The sequence below is a fragment of the Cannabis sativa genome, chromosome 2 (genome assembly GCF_029168945.1).
Source record: "Cannabis sativa cultivar Pink pepper isolate KNU-18-1 chromosome 2, ASM2916894v1, whole genome shotgun sequence".
NCBI classification, from domain to species: Eukaryota; Viridiplantae; Streptophyta; class Magnoliopsida; order Rosales; family Cannabaceae; genus Cannabis; species Cannabis sativa.
Genome location: NC_083602.1, coordinates 46,161,584 through 46,177,686, shown reverse-complemented (window position 1 = coordinate 46,177,686; position 16,103 = coordinate 46,161,584).

The following is a 16,103-nucleotide window of genomic DNA, read 5'->3' as shown; positions in this document are numbered from 1 at the left end:
TCACACAACTGTGATTTAAACTGTCTTTAAGGCGGTCAATGCTGATATGGATATGGGCACGTCGCCAAATGTATCCCGCTGAGGCATCTCGCCTAGTAAATAAGTGAGTGACTTAGTCTTCTGGTATCTGAGCAATGGCCTGAGCACCAGTGTACAAAGAAAATTTAAGAACTGCCCTTTGACAATAAGTGTAATATCCCGATAAGTTAAATGGTAAATAATTAGGGTTTATATTGATATTATGAATTAATCAGGTAATAAGTGGGATTATGATCCTACTAATTTATTTCAGCATAAAATTTAAATTGTGCTATAAGTGAGTAAATAATCGTAATTTGTTAATTACGGAGATTAATATAGCATGTGTGAATGTAATATGAGCTATATGTGGAATAAAAATATTTCAGGTTCGGCGACCCCGGAGACTCAATAAGTGGATATATAAGCGTAATTTGTTAATTACGGGGATTTATTTGAAATACGTGGATATAATATGAGTTATTTGTGAAATAAAAATATTTTCAAGTTTGGCGACCCTGGAGACCTGATTGGAGGCCAAAAATGTCACAACAGTTTTAGTTAGAAATATTGATGAGATTATTAGGATAAGTTGATTTTAGAAATATCGGGGTATTTTAGGGTACTCGAAGTTGACCAAATACCCTAAAAATAGAGATTTCTTAGTGGCTAAGAAATAATAAGATAATTATTAATAATAAAGTTTTTATTAATATTATTATATTATTATTATTAATATATTATATTATATTATTATTATTATTATTATTATTATTATTATTATATTATTATAATATTATTTATATATAAGTTAACGTAAGTTAACTTTTATATATATATATATATATATTAAGTTATCAGTGAAACAGAACAGAACGAACGACGAACGAAACCCTCGTTCTCCCTCCTTCGATAAAACCTTCTCCCCTTATATCTATTTTCTTCAATTTTCAATCCAAAACTTAGCGATCTAAGCTCTGGTAGTAGCAGGATAGCAAATCTTTGAAGAGGGAAAGCTTAAGGTATGGTTTAATTTCGTTTTAAGTTTAAAAACAATTGGTTTCGTATAGGGGTTTTATGAATTAGAATAGTTATGAAGGTTCTGACCTTATAGAATTGTTCTCGGGTAGTCATGGGACTAGTTTCGATATTTTCTTGTTGAATTAGAAGTGATTTTTGAGTTAGAAATCGAGTTTGGAACTTTTTAAAGCTTAGTCCGAACGTTAATGGCGTTTTTCATTTAAGGGGTCGATTTTTATTTCTGTTACGTAAGGATGGTAGTATTTATGGCATACATGCACCCTGTAAAGTTTGGAGTGATTTGGATAAGTTTTGGTAGTGTTTCGGTGAGTGCGAAAATTGAAATTTTCGTATTTCACAGTTTATAGAAATTCCTAAGAGATCAGAAATCGTATTTTTGTCATAACTTTTGACTCGGGTGTCCGTTTTGGATATTCTATATACCATTTCGAAGCTTGAGACGAGCTCTACAATATGGTGTATGTTTTAGAGCTGAAATATAAGTTTTATTTTAGTGTATTTATACTGCGGGGTTTGGTAGAAAATCCTAGATTGTCTTATGTGAATATAAGCAGTGTTTTAGGATAAACACTTATTAGTTTATCGTTGTTGTGACATAGGGCTGGGATCATCGAGGATAGTTCTCCACTTGGATTGATTGAAATGTATGAACCTGGATTAAAGGTAAGAAAAGTATATTGTACTGCATAGTACTTTGTATGTAATACCGTTAGTATTGTTATGAATTGATCAATATTGAGATATAGTTAATATTGTTATATATAGAAAAGTATATTGTACTGCATAGTATGTTGTATGTAATACCGTTAGTACTGTTATGAATTGATCAATATTGAGATATAGTTAATATTGTTATATATTGAAAAGTATATTATCTTGCATAGTACATTGTATGTAATACAATTAGTATTGTTATGAATTGATTAATATTGAGATATAGTTAATATTGTTATATATTGAAAAGATTGATTGGTTGAGTATTGATAATGTGATAATATTATGCATGTGATATGTTGGCTCACACGATTAGGTGATGCAATTTTCTGGTAACGTACTGGGCGTAAGTACGGGCGTTAGTGATATATGATGAGTACCGAGTGTAGGTACGGGCTCACCTGATTAGGTGATGCGATTTTCCTGGCGACGTACTGGGCGTAAGTACAGGCGTCAGTGACATGATAAGTACCAGGCGTAGGTACGAGCTCGTCTAGTTAGACGATGCGATATATTGGTGCCGTATTGTGGCACGGGCTCACGATTAGGTGATGCAATTGTATGATATATGGGTGCGGGTTTTTGGGCATAGGCTCACTCCGATTAGGTGATGCGGTTATGCGACATATGGGTGCCAGGCTATGGCATGGGCTTGCCTGATTAGGCGATACAATACAAGATCATCAGATTAAAGCATCGACTTGCCTAATTAGGCAACATGATGTCATGAAGATGGTTGCTTTATGAGGTAACATATATATTATTTATATGATTAAATGAATATGAATTCCATTATTGGTATAATGGTTTTGTATTACCAAATATCTGTATACTAATGTTTATTCGTGGCAGATGCCAGTAGTGATTTGGATTTCATCTTATGAACAAAGTGTGATGGTTTGATTTTTATTGTGTATAAATTACAATATTCGAATAATAAGCTATATGATTGTTATTATTACTTTTCTTGCTGAGTCCTTGTGACTCACGGGTGCTATGTGGTGCAGGTAAAGGCAAAGAAAAGCTAGATCAACCATGAGGTGGCGATCTTCTCCATAATGTACATATTGACCTCGCCGGCACAACGTGCCGAGTTGCCGTGGAGTTGTTTTAGATCGTCGTATCTGCTGTGTATTTTGATTTTATGTTTAAATGGTTGTCGTACATATTTCTTTAGCAAAACTTTTTACAACAGGGATTCCCAGAACACACTTTTTATGCCGTTATAATGTCCATTTTTAGTGTTTTATTTTAGTCAAGTTTTTAATATTATCACGGTTTTTAATAATTAATTATTCTATTAGTATTAAACTAGTTTATAAAATCACACACGTGGCGTCCCTATAGATTAGGGCGTTACAACTTGGTATCAGAGCAGCCATGGTTTTAAAAGGTCACGAAGGCGGTCGAATATGTACATTTCTTTGCGAGGACGATGTGTCGACTCATGGTATATAGTAAGTATTTATATTATTTGCTATTGGATAACCTGCCTAGGCAATTATAAAGTATGTTGGGAAAAGTAACATACTGATAATTTTGATAAGAATATGTGTATGGTATATGCATATTGATATTAATATCCGTCTGAGTTTTAAATAGTTAGAAGACGTGGACTAAATATGTGATAAGTTATACAGTAAGGGCAATCAAATAGTCTGATTAGCGAGCTATTTGGGCTCAGGGCAAACAATATGGAAGAGAATTATTTATGACCATAATGCTGGGAACATGTAAATTCTGTTATACAGGACATGGTTAGACGACAAGGAGAAAAAAATAAATCTAAGATTTGAAAAGATAGCAGGCTCATCTTGTGTACGTTTCTTATACTACCGAGACTTCCTGTTGTACCACTAGATGTGGTGGAATATATGAAGCCACCTTACTAATAGATCAAGAAGCAAAAACTAAATGAACCACAAATTATGGGATAAAACGAAAGGTTCTAGGGTGACCATGATAGGGGTCAAAGTGAGTATAAGAGATGGTGACCTTATCCTGAGTGTTCAAGATGCAAAAAGGCGCCATTTGAGCCAATTTAGAGCCATATCTTGTTTTTTTTTTATGGGGTAGCGGGTCATCTGAAAAGAACCTACACGTAGTTAAGAAAGACTTATGTTAAAGGAGAAAAGTGTACGGGTCTTGCCCAAGTGCTGGTTATGACTCAAGGGGACAGGGATATCGGTCCTTCGGCCAACTCAAGTTAGAATTTATGGGCAATATTATAATTACTATTGATATTAAACATTGTACATTTAGTTAGAGACATCAAGAAATCTGAATGGATTGTGCATGTATGTTATTTAATGGTAATCCATTTAACAGGATAGACAGATTAGAAAGATGACAATATGAGTTAAATTGTTGATATTCCCTAGTGGAATATAGAAAATGAGTAGTTAATGGAGGCATCGATCTAATTGATTCAAATAACAAAATCTTTTGTTTAGAAGTGATCTAGCGTTACCAAAGGTGAGACAATTTATGAGTATTGTCTGGAATCCCAGATGAATTGAAGGTGATGATTGTGTAGTAATTTTGAGATTATGTAGTCGTGGGACTACCTATGTTAGCAAGAAGCATCTTGTTTTGGTAGCTCGGCATGAAGGAACTCCATGGTTGAGTGTCCTTGACTTGGGGTGGTTTCATTTAGGAAATTTTCCCATGAAGCGTGCGAGTCAGAGCAAAGCACGTTAGAAACACTTGGATTGGTTCGTGGGACCAGTCGTCAGTCCAAGAAACAACTAGAGTGATGAAGTCATGTATAAGAGCCATCATTCTATGGGCGTAAGGGCCTAATGGAGGCATAAAGTGTGTAACGTATAAAAGAACGTCAGGAAGAGTAGTGGTATCACTGAAGTAAAGAAGATTACCTAAATTACTTAAGGTGATACGGTAATGATGGAAAGTACTTTATAATTGACTGGATAGTCAATATGGTATATAAGGAGACCATTGACATTTTGGGAAAAGATTACTTTATTGTGAAATTATGGAAAGGCATACTCACCCAGAATGGAGAAAAGCTTATGAATTGAGATGCAATTTAATAGACACGTAATTGAGTGATTGGTGGATGTTGGATCACAAAGTAGGTTGTTTATTAAACAACGAGTTATATAATTGAGTGTAGAATAAGTTTTAAAGTGGTTAACGAAGTATGAAGATAGTGATGATTGCAGAGAAGCAATGGTATCATATGAATCAGGGAGTGAAACCTTAGTGGTGATGATGAAAAGAAACTTCAGGATCAATGAATGATCTTTAATTAATTGTTATTAGTTGAGAATTCAGGAAATGGGTATTTCCAGTTTAGTTGTGGGTACCTGGTATGAGCAGTGTTGCCTCTACTGTATAGGTTTAATCAAATTACTTTATAATGGTGGTTAATCGTAAATGATTGGAAAAAAAAAATTAATTAAAAGTTCTGTCAATTCAAGGGAAATTGATACAAGTTAAAATAAGTGGAGATGAACAAGATTTAAGTTGACAATAAGATGGGAATTCCTCGAGTTTAAGTGAACAAAAACCGATGAGGAATTGCAAGAGGTTTATGAAGGGAGTGATAGCAATTGAATTTTATTAATGAAAGAATGAAAGCAAGAAATACAATTAAGAACGACAAAGAAGCATCTACTTTCTGATAACCCACCATGAGTTTACTTTGGAGTTAAGCATATTTAAGTTGGGGTAATCTCAATATGGGAAATCCTTCGGGGAGTCACCCCGGGAAGTGTATGAGTGAGGACAAAGTACGCTAGAAAGATTCATATTAGGATGCAAAATCGGTAGTCGTTCCAGAAATTATTAAGAGGAAGTGATGTGTTAATAAGCAGAAATTTACAAGGTATTGAGACAAGTAAGTGGGTGGAAATAAGAAGTGCTCTAATTGAATATCTATCAGAAATGAATACTTAACTTGTTACTAAGTTAAGTCAGTAGATCAGCTTAGGAGATCTCATAGAAGGAATAGAAAGACATAATTATGAATTATGTACTATGGGATCTTATGATTTTGACCGAGTAGTAACGATTGGACATACAGAGTTAATATGTTGTCTATCAGTGTAGACAATTTATACTATAAATGAGAATACAAAATTCATACAAAGGAATAGTCTAATCTTGTAAAATTCCAAGGTTGATATTTTTGGCTATGATGTTAAGAATTAAAGAAGGTTATTGAGAACCATGGAAGTTAAAGCGAAAATAGTATAATGCTTTATTCTTGAAAGGTGGGTAACCTGCGAAGATCAATAGAATATTAGAAATATACTGTGAGCATATTTGATAAAGGTTAGAATATCTTAGAATAATATCTTCCCTTATGAGGTGTTTATTTAAAAAGTGATAATTAAATGTACCACTGGTTAGATACCTTAATAAGTGTGGTACAAGAGAACTATTATATACATGTTCACTGGATTAAATAGGCTAGGTAGCCTATTAGCTAGCCTTAACTCCTGCGTTGTCCGGAGTATATAATGTGTTTCATGTCTCCATGTTGAGAAAATATGAATCAGACTCGACCCATGTTCAAAGTTGTGACGATGTTAAACTTCAGACAAATTTATTATATGAGAAAAATATCTTGTCCAGGTTTTGGACTAGAAAGATGAAATGAGACAATTCTACTAGTTAAGAAAGTGCTATAAAAAAAACAGTAAGATAGAAGCAGCAATTTGAGAATTAGAATCATAAATATTGGGGTAATATCCCGAATTGTTTAAATAAATTTCGAGGACGAAATTTCTATAAGGAGGGGATGGTTGTAATATCCCGATAAGTTAAATGGTAAATAATTAGGGTTTATATTGATATTATGAATTAATCAGGTAATAAGTGGGATTATGATCCTACTAATTTATTTCAGCATAAAATTTAAATTGTGCTATAAGTGAGTAAATAATCGTAATTTGTTAATTACGGAGATTAATATAGCATGTGTGAATGTAATATGAGCTATATGTGGAATAAAAATATTTCAGGTTCGGCGACCCCGGAGACTCAATAAGTGGATATATAAGCGTAATTTGTTAATTACGGGGATTTATTTGAAATACGTGGATATAATATGAGTTATTTGTGAAATAAAAATATTTTCAAGTTTGGCGACCCTGGAGACCTGATTGGAGGCCAAAAATGTCACAACAGTTTTAGTTAGAAATATTGATGAGATTATTAGGATAAGTTGATTTTAGAAATATCGGGGTATTTTAGGGTACTCGAAGTTGACCAAATACCCTAAAAATAGAGATTTCTTAGTGGCTAAGAAATAATAAGATAATTATTAATAATAAAGTTTTTATTAATATTATTATATTATTATTATTAATATATTATATTATATTATTATTATTATTATTATTATTATTATATTATTATAATATTATTTATATATAAGTTAACGTAAGTTAACTTTTATATATATATATATATATTAAGTTATCGGTGAAACGAACGAACGAACGAACGACGAACGAAACCCTCGTTCTCCCTCCTTCGATAAAACCTTCTCCCCTTATATCTATTTTCTTCAATTTTCAATCCAAAACTTAGCGATCTAAGCTCTGGTAGTAGCAGGATAGCAAATCTTTGAAGAGGGAAAGCTTAAGGTATGGTTTAATTTCGTTTTAAGTTTAAAAACAATTGGTTTCGTATAGGGGTTTTATGAATTAGAATAGTTATGAAGGTTCTGACCTTATAGAATTGTTCTCGGTTAGTCATGGGACTAGTTTCGATATTTTCTTGTTGAATTAGAAGTGATTTTTGAGTTAGAAATCGAGTTTGGAACTTTTTAAAGCTTAGTCCGAACGTTAATGGCGTTTTTCATTTAAGGGGTCGATTTTTATTTCTGTTACGTAAGGATGGTAGTATTTATGGCATACATGCACCCTGTAAAGTTTGGAGTGATTTGGATAAGTTTTGGTAGTGTTTCGGTGAGTGCGAAAATTGAAATTTTCGTATTTCACAGTTTATAGAAATTCCTAAGAGATCAGAAATCGTATTTTTGTCATAACTTTTGACTCGGGTGTCCGTTTTGGATATTCTATATACCGTTTCGAAGCTTGAGACGAGCTCTACAATATGGTGTATGTTTTAGAGCTGAAATATAAGTTTTATTTTAGTGTATTTATACTGCGGGGTTTGGTAGAAAATCCTAGATTGTCTTATGTGAATATAAGCAGTGTTTTAGGATAAACACTTATTAGTTTATCGTTGTTGTGACATAGGGCTGGGATCATCGAGGATAGTTCTCCACTTGGATTGATTGAAATGTATGAACCTGGATTAAAGGTAAGAAAAGTATATTGTACTGCATAGTACTTTGTATGTAATACCGTTAGTATTGTTATGAATTGATCAATATTGAGATATAGTTAATATTGTTATATATAGAAAAGTATATTGTACTGCATAGTATGTTGTATGTAATACCGTTAGTACTGTTATGAATTGATCAATATTGAGATATAGTTAATATTGTTATATATTGAAAAGTATATTGTACTGCATAGTACATTGTATGTAATACAATTAGTATTGTTATGAATTGATTAATATTGAGATATAGTTAATATTGTTATATATTGAAAAGATTGATTGGTTGAGTATTGATAATGTGATAATATTATGCATGTGATATGTTGGCTCACCTGATTAGGTGATGCAATTTTCCTGGTAACGTACTGGGCGTAAGTACGGGCGTTAGTGATATATGATGAGTACCGAGTGTAGGTACGGGCTCACCTGATTAGGTGATGCGATTTTCCTGGCGACGTACTGGGCGTAAGTACAGGCGTCAGTGACATGATAAGTACCAGGCATAGGTACGAGCTCGTCTAGTTAGACGATGCGATATATTGGTGCCAGATTGTGGCACGGGCTCACCTGATTAGGTGATGCAATTGTATGATATATGGGTGCAGGTTTTTGGGCATAGGCTCACCTGATTAGGTGATGCAGTTATGCGACATATGGGTGCCAGGCTATGGCATGGGCTTGCCTGATTAGGCGATACAATACAAGATCATCAGATTAAAGCATCGACTTGCCTAATTAGGCAACATGATGTCATGAAGATGGTTGCTTTATGAGGTAACATATATATTATTTATATGATTAAATGAATATGAATTCCATTATTGGTATAATGGTTTTGTATTACCAAATATCTGTATACTAATGTTTATTCGTGGCAGATGCCAGTAGTGATTTGGATTTCATCTTATGAACAAAGTGTGATGGTTTGATTTTTATTGTGTATAAATTACAATATTCGAATAATAAGCTATATGATTGTTATTATTACTTTTCTTGCTGAGTCCTTGTGACTCACGGGTGCTATGTGGTGCAGGTAAAGGCAAAGAAAAGCTAGATCAACCATGAGGTGGCAGTCTTCTCCAGCAATGTACATATTGACCTCGCCGGCCTGCGTGCCGAGTTGCCAGGAGTTGTTTTAGACTGGCTGTATCTGCTGTGTATTTTGATTTTATGTTTAAATGGTTGTCGTACATATTTCTTTAGCAAAACTTTTTACAACAGGGATTCCCAGAACACACTTTTTATGCCGTTATAATGTCCATTTTTAGTGTTTTATTTTAGTCAAGTTTTTAATATTATCACGGTTTTTAATAATTAATTATTCTATTAGTATTAAACTAGTTTATAAAATCACACACGTGGCGTCCCTATAGATTAGGGCGTTACAATAAGTCATTGCAGACTGGACAATCATGTCCTTCAAGTTATTACACTTAGTTATTATAACAGATATTATACGCTAAGTGTTCTAATAACTAATTCACCTCGTCGATACTTCTTTACTTACAGCGAGGTATATGCCTCGCTATGTGTTGTCTATGTTTCCCGTGGGATGACGCCTTTCGAGACAAGATGGTTTCTTGTCAATACAAAAATTGATAGTTTGTACATTCTTGTCTCGCTTAAGACTGTGCAGTCAGCGAGTTATAAGTATACTCTATTAATTCTGTATGTAATGAGTTATTCCATTTGGTTCTTGGTGACATAATTACCATTTAATGAGTTATTCTATTTGGCTTTTAGTGACATACTAAAAACGAACATTATAACAGCATAAAAAGTGTGTTTCGGGGATCCCTGTTATAAAAAGTTTTGCTAAAGAAATATATACGACAACCATTTAAACACAAAATCAGAATACACAACAGATACAACCAGTCTAAAACAACTCCTGGAAACTGGCACGCAGGCCGGTGAGGTCAATATGTACATTGCTGGAGAAGATTTTCACCTCGTGGTTGATCAAGCTTTTCTTTGCCTTTACCTGCACCACATAGCACCAGTGAGTCACAAGAACTCAGCAAGAAAAGTAATAATAACAATCATATAGTTTATTATTCGAATATTATCATTTATACACAATAAGAATCAAATCGTCACACACTATTCATAAGATAAATCCAAATCACTACCGGCATCTGCCACGAATAAATATCAGTATACAGATATTTGGTAATACAAAACTATTATACCAATAATAGAATTCATATTCATTTAATCATATAAATTACATATATTTTACCTCATAAAGCAACCATCTTCATAACATCGCGTTGCTTAATCAAGCAAGTTGATGCTTTAATTTGATAATCCTATATTGCATTGCCTAATCAGGCAAGCCCGTGCAATAGCCTGACACCCATATATCGCATAACAACATCACTTAATGAGGTGAGCCTGTGCCAAAGACCTACACCCATATATCATATAATTGTATCACCTAATCAAGTGAGCCCATGCCACAATATGGCACCAATATATCGCATCGTCTAATCAGACGAGCTCGTACCTACGTCCGGTACTTAGCATAAGTCACTGACATCCGTACTTACGCCTAGTACGTTGCTAAGAAAATCACATCACCTAATCAGGGGAGCCTGTACCCACGCTCGGTACTTATCATATATCACTGATGCCCGTACTTACGCCTAGTACGTCGCCCAGAAATCACATCACCTAATCAGGTGAGCTCGTGCATACGATCAGTACTCATCATATATCACTGACGCCCGTACTTACGCCCAATACATTGCCAGGAAATTGCATCACCTAATCAAGTGAGCTTGTACCTACGCTCGGTACTCATCATATATCACTGACGCCCGTACTGTAACACCCTAACTAGCATATGCATGTTAAGTGATTTTTAAACGTACTGTGCAACTCGTTGCTAATCAACGAGGTTTATGAAAATCGTGATTAATTAAAATTTTACTTATTTAATTAAATACTTATAACATTTCCTACAAAATACTTTGGGATCCTATTTACAAAATACTTTACAAAAAGTTTACTGTTCATTACAAAATACTTGTCGCCTAGCGACTAACTACAGAAGCCCTAATGTCCCGAGGATCGTAATCTCTAGGCCTAACCGCCCCGACATGTACAATCTTCATCGGTTCGTCCTCACGGTTCCTCAGCTTTGGCCTTGCCCTTACCTACACATAAACATAGCACTGTGAGTCGATAGACTCAGTAAGAAAAGCATAAATCATAAAACATACATATATCTCGGGTTATGATCAGACGCCCATACCCTTGACCACAACCCTAATCCCCGTGTCCCACACGGTACTCAGTCTCGAACGTTCGTACGACGATACTTTTGACAAAGTAACAGCCTATACTCGGTGCGCTAGTCATACTCTAGCCTTATCGATAAATAACATGGCAATACCCTAAATAACACAAAAATGGGAAGAACTAGGGTTCCTAAATTTTTCCCAACCGGTAGACCGGTTCTACAACCGGAATTCTGATTCTGGGAGGAACCCAGGACACCAACTGGAATTTCAGTTCCTATAGGCCATACTAAACCGGAATTCCGGTTCAGTGCCGGAAACCTTAAAAATTTCATTTCTCACACAAAACAACCCCAAACTTCATGCAACCTTCCAAACCTACTAATTAGACCCTAATGAACAATTCCAAAGCAATAAAACCAAGCTTTAATCACAGAAACGAGTTTCACCATTGAAGGTTCAAGATCGAGTTCAAAAACTCAAAACTTGACTAACCCTTCAAACAACCCCTAACTCATGTATTAAACCACATAAAAACTCATATCTAAACTGCTGAACACAACAACAATAACCACAGCAGCTACAGCAAGCAAAAACAACATATCACCCATAAAAACCCAAGTTTTAGTGCAAAACTCCATACTTGCTTAAAATCAACTAATCATACATCAAAACCTGCTCTATTCTACTCAATTAAACATATTTAAACTCAAGAAGACAACAATAAACAATAACTGTAACACCCTAACTAGCATAGGCGTATTACGTGATTTTAAACATACTCCGGCTGCTGGTCATACTCCAGCCTGTACCGACGTGTTACAGTATCAGCCTAATCGGTCGAACTGGTCATACTCCAGCTGCTGGTCATACTCCAGCCTATACCGACGTGACACAGTCGGATGGTTCGAAGCCAACATACATATCTAATGTAATCTAACAGGCTTCCTACATGCACGCTAAACATGTAATCTACATATGCATAATGTTATACTAATATTACCTCAATTCTGAATTCAGGTGTGCCGGTCAACCTCACTTGAACTATCTGCGCGGCGGATTACAGGCTCCTAAACCATAAAAATCACAACACTATAAGTGATACGCTAAATCACTTCCCGGGGACTTAAACTAGGAACTAAAAGTTTCCCTATCGATAAAAAGCATGGCAATACCCCAAATAACATAAAAACGAGGAAAACTAGGGTTTCTGAAAATCACCCAACCGGCAGACCGGTTGTCCAACCGGAATTCCGGTTCTGGGAATTTTCAAAACCTATCGAAATTCCGGATGCACAACCGGAATTCTAGTTCCTCGCAGGCAGAAATTCAAAAATTCATAACTCAACCAAATCAAATCCAATTAACCTTAAACCTTCCAGACCTGTTCTATACATCCCCTAGAACATTTCTAAAGCAACAAAATCGAGCTTCACACACAGAAACTCAATTCACCATTAAAGGTCAAAGATTGAGTTCTAAAACTCAAAACTTGACTAAGCAACATATCATGCAATAAACCCTGATTAAAATCACATATTCAAGTATATAAAAATTGCAGAAATCAAACCCTAACTCATGCAACAACTACAGAATCACAGCAGCAATCTCAACTTAAACTAAGCATGCAAACATCAACATTTCATCAAAAATCTTCAAGAAACTAAGAGGAAGAGCTACAAGGATCTTACCAACAACTTGAGGACAAGATCTATGCCAAAACCAGCTTGAAATCCAAGAGAATCTCCCCCCAAACCCAGCTGCTCAAAACCGAACTAGGGAGAAGAAAAGAGAGCCTTTGAATTTTTCTAACTTCTAACTTTTCTAACTTTGGAAAAAATGAAATAAGAGTAACTTAACCCCTAATACTTCAGCCAACAAAAAGCATAATAAAACACATAATTTCCAATTATTAAGTCCACTAAAGGACAAAATAACAATGGGGAAAAATGACCAATTTGCCCCTCCATGCTAAAATAACATAAATAACACTAAAGGGGTATTTTGGGAAATTCTAAATTCCCGGCCATTCCCGACATTCCCAATGTCTAATAATCCGTCCCACACTACTAACATACTAAGTTGTGATTTTACTGAGCCAAACACCGAGTTCCATGTTCCGGGCACCGGAAATGCAAAATTATGAAAACTAATAAACAACATAAAATGCATCTCAGAATTCAATAATAACAGTATAAATAATTATTTAAATAGCTATAAATAATTTTCATAATTAAACATGATTAACTGCTAATTTCCAAATTAAACTAAGCGGTCTTTACAACTATTCCCCCTTAAAAGGATTTCGTCCCCGAAATCTAACCTGAATAACTCTGGATATTGAGCTCTCATATCTGATTCTAGCTCCCAGGTGGCTTCCTCCACCTTGCTGTTTCTCCAGAGAACTTTGACCAAAGCTATGGTCTTATTCCGAAGGACTTTATCCTTTCTATCCAGGATCTGCACTGGCTGTTCTTCGTAAGACATATCTGCCTGCAGTTCTAGGCTCTCATAACTGAGTATATGAGAGGGATCTGAAACGTATTTTCTCAACATCGAGACATGGAATACGTTGTGAACTGCTGATAAAGCTAAAGGCAACGCTAACCGGTATGCCACTTGACCTATCTTCTCGAGAATCTCGAAAGGTCCTGTAAATCTAGGGCATAACTTGCCTCTTTTCCCGAAACGTTTGATCCCCTTCATTGGAGATACCCGTAAAAACACATGGTCCCCTACTTGGAACTCAACATCTCTGCGTTTCGGATCTGCATAACTTTTCTGTCTACTCTGTGAGGCAAGCATTCTAGCTTTTATCTTCTCTATTGCCTCATTGGTCCGCTGCACTGACTCTTGACCTAAGTATTTTCTCTCCCCTGTCTCATCCCAGTGGATGGGAGATCTACACTTTCTACCGTATAACAGTTCATAGGGAGCCATCCCTATCGTACTCTGATAATTGTTGTTGTAAGAAAAATTCTATCAACGGTAGATATTTATTCCAAAGCCTTCAAAGTCCATAACACAGGCTCGTAACATGTCCTCCAATATCTGAATTGTCCTTTCGGACTGACCATCAGTCTGAGGATGGAATGTTGTACTGAATTTCAGCTTTGTACCCATTGCTCGTTGCAAACTCTGCCAAAATTTGGAGGTGAACTTCAGATCCCTATCCGAAACTATAGACTTCGGTACCCCGTGAAGTCTTACAATCTCTCTGACATACAATTCTGCCAACTAATCCACTCTAAATGTTGTTCTAACAGGCAGAAAATGAGCAGATTTCATGAATCGATCCACCACTACCCAGATGGAATCAAACAAACCCGTGGTCCTAGGTAACCCGACCACGAAATCCATCGTGATATCTTCCCACTTCCATTCCGGTAGGGTTAAAGGCTGCAACAACCCTGCTGGTTTCTAATGTTCAGCCTTAATCTGCTGACAAGTGAGGCACCTCGATACGAATTCTACCAAATTCTTCTTCATACCGCTCCACCAGAAGTACGGTTTAAGATCTTGGTACATCTTAGTGGTGCCGGGATGCAGAGAATAAGGGGTAGAATGAGCCTCCTCAAAGATCTCATTCCTGAGTTCCACACTATTCGGAACACAAACCCTAGCTTTATACAAAAGCATCCAGTTGTCTGACACTGAAAAGTCCCTGGCTTGACCAGCCAAAACCTCATCTCTGATCTTCACTAACTCTGGATCAGTCATCTGAGCGGCTTTAATTCTTTCCAACAGATCAGATTGCAGCGTTAAGTTGTGAAGCTGACCTACCACAAACTCAATGCCGAATCTAACCATATCCTCTGCTAGCTGAGGCGAGATTTGAACCATGCTAGCTACTTGCCCGGGACCCTTCCTGCTCAGGGCATCGGCCACTACATTGGCCTTCCCAGGGTGATAGAGAATCTCACAGTCGTAATCTTTCACTAATTCCAACCAACGCCTCTGTCTCATGTTCAAATCTTTCTGAGTAAAGAAATACTTGAGACTTTTATGGTCGGTATAGATTTCACACCTTTCTCCGTAAAGGTAATGCCGCCAAATCTTCAATGCAAAAACCACCGCGGTCAACTCTAGATCATGAGTCGGGTATCGCTGTTCATAATCCTTTAACTGACGGGAAGCATAAGCGATGACCCGATCGGCTTGCATCAACACACACCCCAGACCCTGTCTAGATGCATCACAATAAACTACAAACTTCTCATTGTCTGAAGGCAAAGCAAGCACTGGAGCGGTAATCAACCTCTGCTTCAGCTCCTGAAAACTAGCTTTGCACTTGTCTGACAAGACAAACCGCTGATTCTTCTTTGTAAGTTTGGTTAGGGGCATTGAAATTTTTGAAAACCCTTCCACGAACCTACGATAGTACCCAGCTAAACCCAAGAAGCTTCTAATCTCTGTCACTGTCTTCGGTCTCGGCCAATCCCTGACGGATTCGATCTTCCCGAGATCCACCTTGATCCCATCTTTGCTCACAATGTGCCCTAAGAAGGACACCTGAGATAGCCAAAATTCGCATTTCTTGAACTTGGCATAAAGCTTGTGTTCCCGAAGCCGTTGCAGTACCATCTGAAGATGTAACTCATGCTCCTCTTCAGACTGAGAGTACACAAGGATGTCATCGATAAACACAATCACACAGATATCGAGGAAATCCTTGAATACTCTATTCATCAAATCCATGAATGTTGTAGGAGCATTGGTTAGTCCAAACGACATAACCAAAAATTCATAATGTCCATA